We start from the raw sequence: 16,035 nt of genomic DNA, 5'->3' as shown, positions 1-16,035 counted from the left end.
AATATACTTCACAAAACAAAAAATAGGATAAATTCTGTCCCGCAAATGTCATTTGGAACACAGATCACTGGAAATCTACTATCCCTACAATAACCTCGGGACCCCTTCATATTAGAGAAGAAAGCCTTCTCCGAATTACAAGTACTTCATTCCTGCAGCACAATCCCTTCCAAAGAGTTTCTGTCAAGTCTTGGTCCTGGTGCTGCAGGTAGCTGTAAGACAGTGAGCTACTTCTTGCCATATCACAGCTTAGCATTGTTTAAGAAGTCTTTTGCTGAAATATAAATCCCAGAGCTTAAGAAAGAGCTGAAGAGAATCAAGCACAATCACAGGGATCTAGCTGTGGGGCAGGCTTCTGGGAGAGATCAAATAATTGAGCCATTTTAGAGCACTCTCCAAGGCCTGGTTCTTTCAGAGACATTTCCCATCAACACCACCATTATTCAGACACACACAAATGTATTCCATTCAAAATTGTGGCCGTTTGCCACCAGAAAGTCGTGAAGAAGTCTGCTAGAAATACAGTCAACATGCAGATCTCATTACTCCCAGAGACACTTAGAGGAAATCTAAAATGTCTCCTGCTATTGCTGGACCGAAACTATACAATCATAGACAAATACATAAATATTAAAAAGTGACTGACAATTCAATCTTCTTAATATAAGGCCAGTTCAAAAAGAAGTATCTGTATATTTAACCTCATAAGACAATGTAAGAATGTGGAATTTCTTGCAATTTGTAGAAGTATACATGACCTCAGACTCTGGAAAATTGAAACCTCCAGCTAATGCATCAGCTTGCTTGTTTAGTACTGTTTTCATTCAGAAGCTGTGCTAGGTGTGGAGCAACAGGATGTGGTAATTTCAGCCTTCAGTGACCACAATTCTTGTTCAAACTGCCATAAGCACCGTATCTACAGTCTCAACAGAAGTGAATGAATGAGTTAGAGAGACTGAATTATCTTGTACCTCGGGTCAAATGTTGGGCAGATTACAACTCAGGTGCTACATTGTACTGACACTTCATCTGTGAAGAGATGATTGCACACTCTGAAGGTTTTGAAGTGCCTCCTTTTTTAAAATAGGAGAGTATTATTCACAAAAAGTTGAAGTAGAGAAACTCTGGTATTCTGAAGCAAGCTTTATTCTAGTCTTATCATAGCCTTGGATGTAAAAGATTATCTGGAATTTTTACAACGTGGAATCCACAAAAATAGCAAAAAAACACTTCCAGGATTTTAAATGTGTGCTTACTTAGCATCACTGATATGGTCCTGGCTAATCCTGGCATCTGAGGTGCATTCACAGTTTGCATCCAAAGGTGGCAATTTTAATATAAAACTCTGATGGTGGACCTTGAACTTGTACATTCAGAAATTTAGCTTATGCAAAGACCAGTTTTCTGTTTCTGCTGTTAAACACATAACACCACTTGTTTCACCAAAAAAAGGCTCCAAATAATATACACTACATGCTGTTTTGATCTAACCTCACTTTGCACACACCATCAACCTTTCCACACTTACTTTTCTTGTTTTCCTCCTAGGACATGTGCAAAATATGAGATTCATAACTAGAAAACTTTCTACAAAAACTTCCATTTTCTTCTAATTTTTAGAGGATGATCCCAACAATGTTTTGTGTTACATAGGCATATGTATATCTACTGACCATCCTGCACCTCAGCAGGTCTTCACCAATACTGTAAGTGCAAGGAGTGCTGAAGGGCAAAGCAACCACAGCAATGGCAACCAGAAAGAGTAAAAAAATGTTTGGGGTAAGGTGGTTTAAATGACAGTAGCTGAGGTGAAGGATCCAGAAAGCTAAAGACATCACTTCTGCTTTCTTTTTGCACCACTGTTATTCCCACTTGCTGATATAGGTCTTGCCACTTTTACATAGAACTATAGAGCTTCATTCACAGATTGCCTCAAGTGGCAAATACAGTAAAAATTGAAAAGGTCTTCAGATAAAGTGAAAACAATTAGTACATGACAACATCAATTTGCAGAAAGTAAAAACACATAGACAAAAATAAGCAGCAGGAAACAGCCAGGCTTGAAAAAAAGAAAAATAATTAGACAAAAAGCAGAAAAATCTCAGCTCCTCTGTGATGTGATTACTCTTAATTAGAGAATGAGAGTAATATAAACAATAAAGCTAATTAGGACATAAAAGAATCTTGAAAGCTGAAAGCTCTAGAAAGAAAAGTTGGGAAAAATCGTGAAACAATAGCCTGGATTACAAGAATAAAAGTCATCCCTGAACAGAGAGTCTAACGCAAGCCCCTCTGGGAATCTCATGGTTCTGCAGAAACACTATTGATGCCATTTGGTCATATACTTCATCAAGAGAACAGAGATGACCTGCAAGCAAACCTAGGAAGGCCCAAATATTCCCCACTAGTAGAGGAAGAATCTGCAGTGCTCAAAAACCCTCTCAGCATCATTCCTGGTGCACCTTGACCCTGCAAGTGCCTGGCAATCATGACACTGTGTAAAGAAGGGAAAGAAATCAGAATGATCCATTTCAAAACCCAGGAACAATGACTCTTTGAATATTTCTTCACAATCAAAAGAGCTAGAAACTTTGGTTATACCTACCTGCTAGAAGGGAGTACAATCTATCCCTACTGACCAATTCAACGTTACCAAGGGGCTAATCACCAGGCCATGTCATTAGTCCACTGTGGACAGGCCCATTTCTAGGATCAGAAAGCTGCTCTTGATTTACACTATTTGCAGGTGAGGAGCTGGTAGGCTGGGCACCAGTTGTGACCCCTGTTTTTTTCTCATGGTTCAGACTCAAAAATCTTTAGCATTTTATACATCAAATATGAGAAGAGACATTAAATCATTGCATTTACAAGTGTATACATTAATATGTAGATATGCTTATTGGTCTTCATACAAAAAAAGTTTGCATTCTCACTTCTCCTTCATTCAAGTGTGATGAGAGAAAATTAAAATAAAAAACTATGGGGAAAAAAAGTATTTGACAAGGACTTCTTCAAAGCACCACTCATACCAAAAGATCCATGTAGATCTGACATCAAAAAAAGAAGATTATGTCCTGCCTTTTGTACAACCTCTGCTGTGGTCACATTCATTTTCACATTTGCTACAGCTGGGCATGCTTTTTTTAGTTAAGAGAAATCTTTCAAACAGAAGATTGTGTTTGTAATCACTTGGCTATTCCTGTGACAGTCATGTATAAAGATTTTGGATCTCTCTGCAGGAGTGTAGGTTTGTTCCAAGGAAGAGTGTGTTTTCTGAGATAGTTACTTGCACTCAAAGTCAGACTTTCCCATCACTAATCTTTCAAGCAATTTTAATTTTTTATTGTCTCCATAGTAATCCAGAAGAAGAACTAACATGGCTGTCCATACCCAGATGATATAACAGGTGCTACCAGTTCATGGAGGTGCCCAAAGATGAAGCTCCAGTTGCCTGACATCAGCTGGAGAAGGATCTCACCCACAGCATTAAAAAACAGAAGGATCCAAATGCAAGTCCCAGGCATCTATTTCAGATGTCCCCACAACCTATGGCTGTGCCACCGGTCGCATGGATGAGCAAGATTCACACTATTTGGTGGCAATTTGTACTTCTCTACAGAAGAGATACACTTTTCAGTCTCCTACATTCATTTGTGCAGTGTAAGGAGAAGCAGGCTCCTCCTGGCCACTTGAAGAGGTACAAGCAGAGTAGGAGAGGTAAGGAAGAGATGTGAGATTAACTGCTCCCACTGGTGCATGGATGACACCTCAGGTGTTATTCAGAATCAGAGGCTGAAGAGTGCTGCAGGTTCTGCCTAGAACACACTGGTGTTTCCCATTAGCTGCAGGCAACGACTTCCAGTTTTCAGTGGACTTTGGATGAAGTTCAAAGAGGGAACTCAGTTCCTGCCACTGAGCACCACACTTGCCCCCTGACCACATTTTCAAGCCTTTCCTAATGTGTTTAGACATGCCATTTTTAAACGAAAAGGAAGACTCCGTGGTAGAAGCAGCTGTTCAGCATTTCAATCCTGGGCACAATGCAGCAAAGGACACACAAAAAAAGTAAGCAAAAACCTGAGAAAGGAAACAACCATACTCATCCTACTTATCTGACCTCTTGGTTTCAGAGGTGTCTTAAGTCGTGGCCGTCACCCTTCCAGAAGTGTGTTACCTATGGTTTCCACTTGGGCAAAAGCCATTGCCAGGAGTACTGTGGTGACCCAGATGGAGGTCCCACATAGACATTTAGCTGTCCAGGTCTCCAGCTGCAGGGCGTGCCTAAGCCTGTCACTCATACTGGCGGATGGTAGAGAGACTAGCTGTGTGAGGTGCGAGCAGATAAACAATCTGCTCGGCATGGTTGCAGAGCTGAAGGAGGAGGTGGGAAGGCCAAGGAGTATCAGGGAGTATGAGAGGGAGACAGACCATTGGAGTCACGATTTAGTCTCCCTGAAACAGGCCCAACAGCCAGGAGGGGCTCACAATGCAGAGTGCTCTTTGTCCTCTCTCCACCTGGCCAAGCGTGATGGTCCTACAGGATAGTGAGCAATGGTGACAAGTTCCTGCACAGTGCAAGCAGCATGGCTGGTGTGTCCCTCCAGTAACTGTCCCACCTCCCCAGGTCACCTTGCAAAACAGATATGATGCTCTGCAAGGGGAACAAACAGTGATGAGGATGACAGTTCACCCAAATTGGAGGTGCCACTGAGGCAAACTCTGACCATGCCTTGCATCAAAACAAAGACAGGTCCTTGTCATAGGTGACTCACTTCTAAAGGGAGCCGAAGGCCACATATGCAGGCCAGACTCACTTCTTAGGGAAGTCAGCTGCCTCCTTGGGGCCAGGATTAAGGATATATGGAGAAAGCTCCCTACCCTGGTTTAGCCCTCTGGTTACTACCTGTTACTGATATTTCAGGTAAGCAGTGATGAGGTAACTATCAGAAGTCCAAAGGTAATGAAGAGAGACTTGGGGCCCCTGGGATGGCTGGTTAAAGGATAAGGAAAACAAGCAGTGTTCTCCTCTATCCTACCAGTTGCAGGCATTAAGGAAGGGATAAACCAGAAGATTAACTCCTGGCTCCGAGACTGGTGTAACCAGCAGGACTTTGGTGTGGCCAGTAGGTCAAGAGAGGTCATTCTCCCCCTCTACTCTGCCCTGGTGAGGCCACATCTGGAATACTGCATCCAGTTCTGGGGTCCCCAGTTCAAGAGAGACAGGAAACTACTAAAGAGAGTTCAGCAGAGGGCATCAAAGATGACTGAGGGATTGGAGCATCTCTCTTACAAGGAAAGGCTGAGAGCTGGGACTCTTTAGCCTGGTGAAGAGAAGAATGAAAAACCTTATCAGTCTCTATAAATAACTAAAGGTTGGGTGCAAGGAGGATGGAGCCAGACTCTTTTCAGTAGTTCCCAGGGACAGGACAAGAGGCAATGGGCACAGGAAAACAGGAAGTTGCATCTAAACATGAGGGAAAACTTATTTACTGTGAGGGTGACAAAGCACTCGAATAGGCTGCCCAGAAAGGTTGAGGAGCCTTCTTCTCTGGAGATATTAAAAACCTGCCTGGATACAAACCCGTGTAATGTGCTCTAGGTGATCCTGCTTTAGCAGGGGAGTTGGACTGGATGATCTCTAGAGGTTACTTCCAACTGGGACAAATCTGTGTTTCCACGGCAATAAAAAAATAATCACTAGGTTTGACTGGAACCTATTATTTAGCCTTATATTGAAAAGATTAATCATGCCACACAATGCATGAAGCTTTCACTCCCTATAATAAAAAGCATACATTTAAAACATCAGTTATTATAAAGCTTCATCTGCCATATGCTACATTGTGCATACAACTATCAGTAAGAGCTATTTCTATGACAACAGAGAGCAGTAATTCTCACTTCTGTGGAAAGGATTTGGTCAGAGACTAAAAAGAGGTGAATATGGAAGCACACCTATTACGGAAGAACATCAACAGTTATGCACATAACTTACTGGAAAATTCACTATAGAAAAATTGAAAGCTGAATCTCTTAAGGGAAAAAAAAAAAAGTCTTTGCATTCTTCCCTGAATTAGTACTCACTAAAATCATATTAAGTGTGAGGTTACCTCTAAAGCTAAAGTCTAGGAATAGTACTGAGTCAAGAGATGATGACAAATACAATAGAAAATTAAGGAAAGTTTCCTAGAGAAGAAAGAAGCCAGAGTAAGAAAATGAGAGATAATTAATCATGCAGGAGAGACTATTAACAACAGCAAGAGTTTAATTTATCATTTCTACATTCTTATAGGGTAAAGCCTCACTTCAGAAGCATCATCCTCACTGAATAACTAACATTTTTAGGAATCATATGTATTGAACCAACTGCTTTTACTGTAACTGTAAATAAACACAATACAGAAATAAACTCAAAAAGAATACCACAAATAAACAAAAAACAAACACCACACTGGATTTTGACCACACTTGAAATACATTCTTCCACCAGATTTGGTACTTGTCAGTTTCCAATAAAATCCACTTTTGAACAATGGTTACCTGGTACAAACTGTGCTGACTAACATCAGCACTTTGAAACATTTCCTCTGTACTAAGCAGCTGTAGACATACACCCATAAACATCACGATATATGTGCTCAGACAGAGACACAACCCTCCATCATGTTTTCTCCTCAGTAGTAGCACATCATGGAGGAACTGTTATGACTATCCATTACAAATGAAGTATGGTCAACTGATATACTGGGAGTCAAGGGAAGGATCACAGACTGAAGAGCTCACATCTCAAAACAGGCTCCAGACAGCTTCTGATGACTGCTTTATGTAGCTTCAAATAAATCAGCAAATAACCTCTAGACCCTTTAAAAGCATGCACCACGAAGATGTCAGAAAAACTTAGCACTGGAAGCATTACTTAATACACACTCATTTTCTCTTTGCTTTTCTTAATTTCCTGTTAGTCAGGACTGTACAGGATTCCCCAGAGGACTGCAGCCCTTTCACTACCTGACAGCAAGACACTGCAAGAGCTGCAGCCAACTGTCAGGTCTCATACTGAGAAGCGTCTACCATGCCAAGACCCTAGGCAGAGAATGAACATGCTCAAGAAAGATGCAGTGAAGTGTGTACTGAGCTTTTCCAAGACAGATATGGTTCCTTACACAGGATATACACAACGTGTTAGCTTCATTCACTACTGTGGGATTTGGAGAGCGAACGTGTCCTGCAAGGGGATGTGGAAGTGGCCTCACCTGCTTCACTTGTGCACTATTCTGCAAATTTAAGTTCAGAAATAGCTTGGAAAAATAGAGTGTCTCCTGTATTTCCCTTTTTTCTTCTTTTTTCCTTTTTTTTTTCCTTTTTTTTTTTTTAATCAAATTAGGCTTTGTAGGATTATTGTACTTCCCTAAAAAATGAAATTTTAGGTAACTCCAGGACTTGGTAGCTCCTTTTCCTCAAGAGTCTTTGCCTGTCTCTGTAAAGGGAAGTCTCCATCAAGAAGACATTGGGACATGGTTAACAGCTTAGACACCATCGTGGGTAAAGTTAAAAGAAAGCATTCAATCTATAAGCTGCAATGAAGCTCCTCTGACTCTAACAAGGAGGACTAAGCTGCTCTCCACACATTTTCCATTCCTGTGTCAGGGTGCCATGATTCCTGGCTGCCCAAAGGGAGGAGGGAGCCAAGATCAGAGGGTGGTTGTGTGTCTGGCAAGGCCACATGCTCCTCAACTGGAACCTGTGTCAGAGCACCCAGTGAGGGAGCAGGGATGGGATGGGGACAGGGCCAGCCCAGAGACTCAGGACTACCTAGCAGGGCCACAGGCAAGGGGCCAGTCCAAAAAGCCTACCCTCTGGAGGACTGAGAAGTTGCACTAAGAAAGCATAGCTACTGTTTCTGCCTCTCTATTTTCTGATTCAGCAGAAAAAAATTGGAAAACTTCAGGAGAGAGCATGTAAAAACTGCAGATAATCTGAAGGAGAAAACACATTTCAGGAGCAGGTGTTGTCAAAACAGTTTAGCTGTTGGCAACTGCCATCAAGCCACAGATTTGAAATAGGCAGTAGCCTGTGTTGGTAGTGATCCAAATTCCAAAACCCCAGTTTCTTTATGGATTACACAGACAACCTGTTAAGAAGCATTATTCTCAAACGTTCCAGGGCATACTGAAAAATGAGTCTCCTACAGGAAGGCAATTTATCAGCAGCACTTTAAGCATGGCTGAACTCGTAATACTGTAGCATATTCTGCAAGCCTAGCTTCTAAATGCCGGCATTTCTCTTTGGCATTCACGATGGGCTTTTAGCTTAACCAGCTCTGATGCTAACTGAATTGATGACAAATAAAGGGGAATTCACGCTTCTTTTTTTTTTTTGTAGTCTGTGAGGCAGTTCCAAGAATGTCAAAGGTTTATAAATTTTTTTTTTTATATATATCTGACCAGACTCACTTAAAGATGCAATATGGGGCACTTGGATGACAGAAGCACAAACAGAAGGATAGGTCTGAGAAACAACTGGATGGTGTTACCATCTCTAGAGAGAGTAAAGCATTGCAGTGATATGATGTTGTAGTCTCAAATGTTTGGGGGAATATATGTTGAAGTATGAAGATTCACTGAATTTAAGGATGATAGAGTAAAAGGAAGAATATTAAAAGAAGACCATTGATCACCTCCCAGATGAGGGAATACTTTCTCACACAGTGGTGAGATGGGATTATTTTGATAGAATTTTCCTGCATCCAAGTGATGTATTAACAAGCTGTCATGTGTTAATTACATTTCTGGCCTTGCATAGTCTTACAATATACTCTTTTGCCCCTTACCTCAATTTTAAAGGTTGAAAAGAGTAACTAGTGAGCTACACTTAAAGATGAAATCATGAAGAGGCTATTTTTTGTCTTTTTTAAACATTAATTTTAAAATTATAGTTCCTTATGTTCCATTCCAGAAATTTGGGGAGAAGATTATTAATACCTGCAACTTTTAGAGAAAAAAAAGAAAGAAAGAAACTTTGTCACTAAAAATTAAGTGTCTCCATTGCTGAGAATGTAAAGATTAAAAAAAAGCTAGATAGATATACAAAAAAGTTCATTAACAACAGGAAAAAAAATATGACTGACTTCTTGGAGAGGTGTTCAAAAGAAGAGGTGAAGGAAAGCAGCAGGCCACCATATGGCTTTAAAAATTCAAGTTATCATCAAATGGAGATTTATATTTTTAAAAAGTGATGGATCCCAACTATTGCAAACTTGCTAGAGCTTGTATTTTTGTCCTTTGGTCACAAAAAATAAAACAAGGTAAGTTAAAGAACCTTCATGTCTGGTAAATTTGGGTTTCCATAAGGTATTACAACATAACTGGGATGACTTATATGGCTTTTATGTAGATCCTGAACTCAGTGAACTGGACCCAGAAACAATGCTAAAAATCATTCCAAAGATAGGGCATGAGACAGCACTCATAGTAGGCAGAGAAGAAACAGCAATAAAATTTAAGATTAAAACTTAATGTTAGGAGGTATATAGCCATCATATAATGAAATAACACTGTTAAGTTGATAAAATAATTGGTATTTTTTCACTATAATGGAATTTCTTCCATTATATTTAATTTTTTTCATAATTTTAATTATAATGGAGATAATAAAATTTCCTTTTCAGCTTCCAGCTGAGCATAAGACACTGAGGTTATTCATGTAACATTTGCCACCTAAAAGTCTGGTCTAGGATAGTTATAGTCACTGACAAGGAAGAGGCCTCTTCAAATCATTTGCATTTTCCCCATCTCCGATGTTGACTATACAAGGGACATGGATAATTAACTTTGAGTTAACAGAAAGATTCCTTTGCTAAATAATGTATAAGCTTCAAACAAACAATATCTATATTACAGTGTACCAAAAAGTACATTTCTATATACTTTTTCTTTGCTCTTGATGAAGCAATTCGTGTGTGTGTGTGTGTGTGTGTGTGAAAGCCTTCTGTACTAAACAGTTTTGTTTATTATTTAAATTATTTAAACAAATGAACAAAACTGTTTAGTACAGAAGGCTTTCACACACACACACACGAAAGAAAAAACAAGTTATTCAAAGTTATTAGCAATAAAAAGAACTATGAACTACACCTTCGAAACATTATCTCCTCATAACTTCCTAACAAGTAGCTTCCAATACAGAGTAAATCCACACCACTGGCCATTGCATTCCACCTTAAATTATAGCAGAGACAAAAGTATTTTCAAGCACTTCAAATCCCAGACGAACAAATTAAAGACACCAAACAGAATAAAAAGGTAGCTGATAAGAATACAGTATTTGCTCTCAACACTTGGAGATTATTCAGTGAAACCATTCAAGAATGAATGCAGTTATACCTCACAAAGATGATGCTCTTCCTTGCAATAGCCCTTTGCTAAGATCAATGTAACATGTTAACATGTACAGTTACCAAGCCTCAGGAAGCTCATTACACAGGGTTGAATTGTTTTGCTACCAGATGTCTTTTTTTGTGCCTTGAAAGGCCTCAGGTATCTATAGGTACTTGAAGGCTAGGTATGTTACCAAGCAGCTTTAAAACACAGATTATTGATTCATTGCCAATGGCAGATGAATTCAAAACATGAGATCTGAGCCCATAAACACATTCAATTTAGATTCTCAAAGATGAAAAAAAGGGAAAAATTACCCAAAACCACAGATTATAAATAATACATTCCAAAGAAATTCTGATAATATCCTTTTCTCATGCAGAGTAGCATGTCAATTATATTTGGCAAGTGTCGCCCCATGTGGGGAAACTAATCACAAAGCCCAAGAATACTTGTGGCATTTGAGCTCCTCTTCCTCCTGACTTAAGCTGTAATCCTGCTCCAGGTAAGAACATATTCCTGTGCATTGAAAAGCCAACAAAATGAAATCACGTTTCTCAGGGTTCAGAAGTAAATACCTTTTCCTACATGGCAGGTGGCTTTGTTCCAGCAAAACCCTTTAACTATGCATTATATTTCTTTATAGTAATGATACACATCTTCCCCCCCCAGTCACACAGATGCCATATTCTTTGCTCTCAGACACTGCATTCCCTTTGGCCATATATAGAGTGACCCTTTGGTTAGTCCATAGTCTCACAGAAGTTATTTCCTTCCATCTTTCTCCTGACATCAAATATTCTTGATGAGAAATGCCATACTATTTGCTATGCACATTCTAAAAATCAGCACTGTCCCAAAGCCAAATAAATTCTGGACAATAATCACCAAATAAATAAATAATTAAATGTAGGATTCTGCTTAGTAGCCATAGGGATAATAAGTCTTTGTAGACACATGAACATTTCTGGCCATCCAGACATGAGGTCACATAGGTAAAACCTCATTCTGTGCTTCCAAAGAAAAAGAAAGAAAAGGAAATCATCAGTGCTTCTGTCTTCATAAAATATATACTCAGCAAGAGATTATCTGCAGAAAAGGGGAAACCCCATGCTGACATAGCTGCCTATTGTCATCAGCTTCTTTCTGTCTTCTGTCTTCCAAGCTGCTATGCAGAGACAGATGAAAAAAATACCAGTCCTTATAAATGAATCCCATTAAAGAAGCAAGACAGATACAACTGTCTCCAAAGGCAGAAGAGTTGAGATGAAGAATCTCTGTTATGGTTCCCACCCTGGCAGAGATGCCATGGAGGATAATTTAGAGAGTTAAAGACAGAAGAAAGTTTACAAATGTTTTGTTTCTTCAGGCAGATATAGCACCTGAAAAATCTATTAATTTGCAATCAAAACCACTTGTTAGCATTTCAAAAAGCATGAATAAACAAGTTTTTTAATAAAAAATAGGCAAAGCTTGTCCTTCAATAGTTGTTGGATCAGGCATTTAAGTAGCTATTGTATTATAAACTCAAATGGATCAAAAAGGTTGAATCAACAGCACCACCAAAAAAAGAAGCTCACAGCACACATCAAATGCCTGAAAGATGGATACATTACAGTACGAACAAAACACAGCTTCTCACATATATATTTTGAATAAAACAATTCCAGAAATGGATGCCACAATAAACAGCTACTGCATTAAGAAACGTGGTTTGGATACTGTCTGGACAGGTAGTTTGCAAGAACAAATTATCAGAGGCATGTGATGTAACAGGAAAACTGAATGATATTCCAACAGTATGGAAAAGCAAAGAAAAAAGAAAGGTAGGTTGATACCTTTGTGGAGCACCAAACACAGTAAAAGAAAAAAAGAGAGACACTAAAATTACTGTAACCAGACATTGTTATTAAAAATTAATGTATAAATAGCTGTTCTGCATCTCAAGAATCAACATGAAATAATGGTTGTTCCTCTATGCAAAAATAGCAGCTTTACAGCCCAAAGAATGGAATCATACTTGTGTCAGGGCATTTAAAATTAGGTTCCAATTGCAAAGAAATGTTTCTAAACAAATGAAATGTTTATGAGAAGCAGAAGGCCATAGAACATTGTCATAGGAAAGAAAAAAAAAAAAATTGGACTGGTTTAATGTTATGAAATGTGGAAGTTAATCAGAATTGGGGAAGAACTAAAGCTACAGGAATCATCTCCTCCAGAAACATTAGGAAAAAGCGTGGGATTGAGAGAAAAAAAAATATCATGACACATGGCAGAGCTAAAAGAACATATTTTAACTTAAGACAGAAGCATATAGACATACTACATTTTTTAAAAGCCATTAATTTAGAAAGGAAGGTTGGATCCGAACGACATTTGCTCTTCATTGCAAGAGGTATGGTTAGAGTCTGAGCTCTGTGGTGTTATTCCAGTTTACACATTTTGGTCAATAATCAAACACTGCAACCTCAGTAGGATAAGGTATGCTCCTGCTTGCAACTTTCTTGTTAATGAAGACTAAATGCAATGTAGACCATGACACTATAAAGATCTCCTTCCTGAAGCTACAGATATGTAGCACAGGTAGGATCCTGATGACTAACTCTGCATACAAGTAAATAAATCTTACTTGTAAAATGCTGAAAAAGCAAAGGTTCTCAACACTTTCTTCTCTGTCTGTTGGGCTTCAGGCCCTAAGAACCAAAATCCGGGTGAAAGCAAACATAGACCTGCTGTCAGTGAAGGAAGAGTTAGCGTGTGAACTAATACAAGGACTTGACCCTTATAAATTGATGGGCCCAGAGGTTATCTACCCAAGGGTGATAAGGGAGCTGGCTGACATCACTGCAAGGCCACTCTCCATAATCTTTGAGAAGTCATGGAGACTGCAAGACATCCTTGAAGATTGGAAGAAGGCTAATGTCACTCCCACCTACAAGAAGGGCTTAAAGGAGGATCCAGAAAATTGCAGGTCCATCAGACTTACTTCAGTCCGTGGGAAAGTTACTGAACACATTCTCTTGGGGCTATCACAGGTGAAATGAAGCACATGACTGGGAAAAGCCAGCATGGATTCACCAAGGGCAAATAGCACTTGACAAACCTGATTGCCTTCTACAATAAAACAATCTCCTCGGTTGATGTGGGGCAAGCAATGGACATTGTCTACATGGATTTCTCCAAGGCTTTCGACACATTCCCTGCAGTCTCCTCCTAGAGAAACTGGTAAGTGTGTGGCCTGTGCAGTGGGTGGGGAGCTGGCCGATGGACCATATACAAAGGCTGGTAGTATATACTTATTATTCAAACTGACAGGTGGTCACCAGTGGAGTTCCTTAGGGGTCAATATTGGGCCCAACACTGTTTAATACCTTCATAAGTGTTCTGGATGATAAGATCAAGTGTACCCTGATGAAGTTTGCAGATTATACCAAACTGAGTGAGGAAGCAGACACCTCAGAAGGGAGAGCCACCCAACAGAAAAGCCTGGATAGGCTAGAAGAGAGGGCTAACAAAAAAATTATGAGGTTCAATAAGGACAAATGTAATGTCTTGCACCTGAGAAAACATAACCCAGGAGAGCTGCATAGGCTGTGATCTACCTGGCTGGAGAGCAGCCCTATGGAAATGGACCTGGGGGTCCTGGTGGACAGCAAGATCAATATGAGTAAACAGTGTTGCAGCAGCAAAAAAAGCCAACAGGATGCTGGGCTGCATCAACAGGGGCATCACCAACAGAAATAAATTCACTGTCCCACTCTACTCAGTGCTTGTCAGGCCACACCTGGAACACTGTGTTCAGTTCTAGTACCCACTACACAAACAAGGTGTGGACAGGCTGGAGAGGGTCCAGAGAAGGACCACAAAGATAATCAGAGGACTGGGAATCCTGCCATGTGAAGAAAGGCTGAGAGAACTGGGTTTGCTCAGCCTGGAGAAAAGAAGGCTTAGAAGAGACCTCATCACCATGTTCTACTACTTGAAGGGCAGCTACAGAGAAGATTTAGACTCTGTTTTCACAAAGAGTCACATGGAAAAGATATGGGCTAATGGGTGCAAGTTGCTCTTGCGGAGATTCCAATTGGACACACAAGGAAAATTCTTCATATTGAGAACAATCAGCCATTGGAATAATCTCCCCAGGGAAGCAGTGTATTCCCTGACTTCGGGCACTTAAGATTCAGCTGGATAGAGTGATGGGCCATCTAATCTAGAACATGCTTTTGCCAAGAAATGTTGGACTAGATGATCCTTGAGATCTCTTCCAACCCAGCATTCCAGCATTTTGTGATTCTATGAAAATCTGTTACAGATAAGTAAGCTGGTGTCAATATTTAATTTTCTCAAAGTGCTGTATGTATGATCTAAATCTTTCCAAATTCATACAGTGTTCAACAAGTATGAAGAGCCAGAATTCTCCTTTCTACATCCTACCTTCTTGAGCCCAAAATTTCTTGGATTGAAATGAAATGTTCAGTCCTACTCTAAATTCTAAACAAACTGGTACATTTGTTGCCTACTTTTGATGTGGAGTTCTTGTGTGTTCTGCATCACAAACATCAGATTTCCAGCTGAAGGAAAGTATGACAGGTCTAAATGGAGCTCTTTCAACTTTTGTTGACAGACTTATAGTTTCAAAATTATGCTTAGCACAACAGCCATACATGCAAATCCTTATGACTATCTATCTTTCTTTCTTTGCCAAGGATCGTCTGTCTTCTGTCAAGATAGGTTAGTGAGAAGATTTCTGGCCATATAATGCTCCTCAATACAGTTATACAACTATGAACAGATTTTAATGGGTGCTTGTTGCCACTCAATTTGCAGTTAAAAACAAGTTTTCTGCATGTTGATGTTCAAAATTTTGACTCTTGAAACATCACTATTCCTTACAGTTCTGGCTTAGCTCATTTTTGGGTATGGACTACAATACACCAAGTTGACATGAGCTGAAAACAATTGCCTAAAATGCACAAATTTCATTGTGCTATTTCTGTGTAGAGCATTTGCTCTTGTTGGCCTGCACTGGGGAGCACTGGGAGGCACTCTGTACAGTACATGGAGCATCTTGGCAAGGAAGCCACATGCTGTCAATAGATACAACGAAACTGTGCATTCATATAAAATTATGACATAGCCCTGCTGGTTTATCTTCCACAATTCAAGACACAGCACAGAATACAGAAGTACATTCCTTGTTACCCTTCATTCTGGGTTCACCATTCTTTTTATCAGATAGATTCACTAAATTCAGGTTCCAGCTTTAACTCTTTAAGAGGTTTACCTGATAAACCAGGTGTCAATAGGCTCCTAAAGAGGACTGCAGCTCACATCACTGACATGGCTGAGGAGGTATGACTGTTCCAGTCACTCTTAGAAAGATTAGAGACAAAAGAATATTTGAAGCTGCTTTTACTTTTTTTATTTTCCAAGTAGCAGGGAAAATAGATTAGGTATGATCACAAGAGTGGAAGGAGAAGTCTACCTACCCTATTCAAGCAAATATTGTATTAATCCCAGATTAGACTTCTTATAATAAATTCATCAATAGCATAGCACTTTCTCCTCAAACAGCAAGTGTAATGGTCTTGCCAGCCAAACCAGCTCAATATAAATGCCAGCACAGCCATTGGAGATAAATGTTTTCATACTCCATCAC

The 16,035-nt window shown here is 39.7% G+C and overlaps 1 protein-coding gene across 1 annotated transcript in view; it reads right to left on the bottom strand.

Annotated features, from left to right (window-relative positions):
* The window catches only part of OCA2 (OCA2 melanosomal transmembrane protein), a 179,470-nt gene that overhangs the window by 154,103 nt on the left and 9,332 nt on the right, over nt 1-16,035 (bottom strand). The gene's annotated exons all lie outside the window — the stretch shown is intronic.

The sequence above is a fragment of the Apus apus genome, chromosome 1 (genome assembly GCF_020740795.1).
Source record: "Apus apus isolate bApuApu2 chromosome 1, bApuApu2.pri.cur, whole genome shotgun sequence".
Lineage (NCBI taxonomy): Eukaryota > Metazoa > Chordata > Aves > Apodiformes > Apodidae > Apus > Apus apus.
This window is presented reverse-complemented; position numbering and strand designations above follow the sequence as displayed.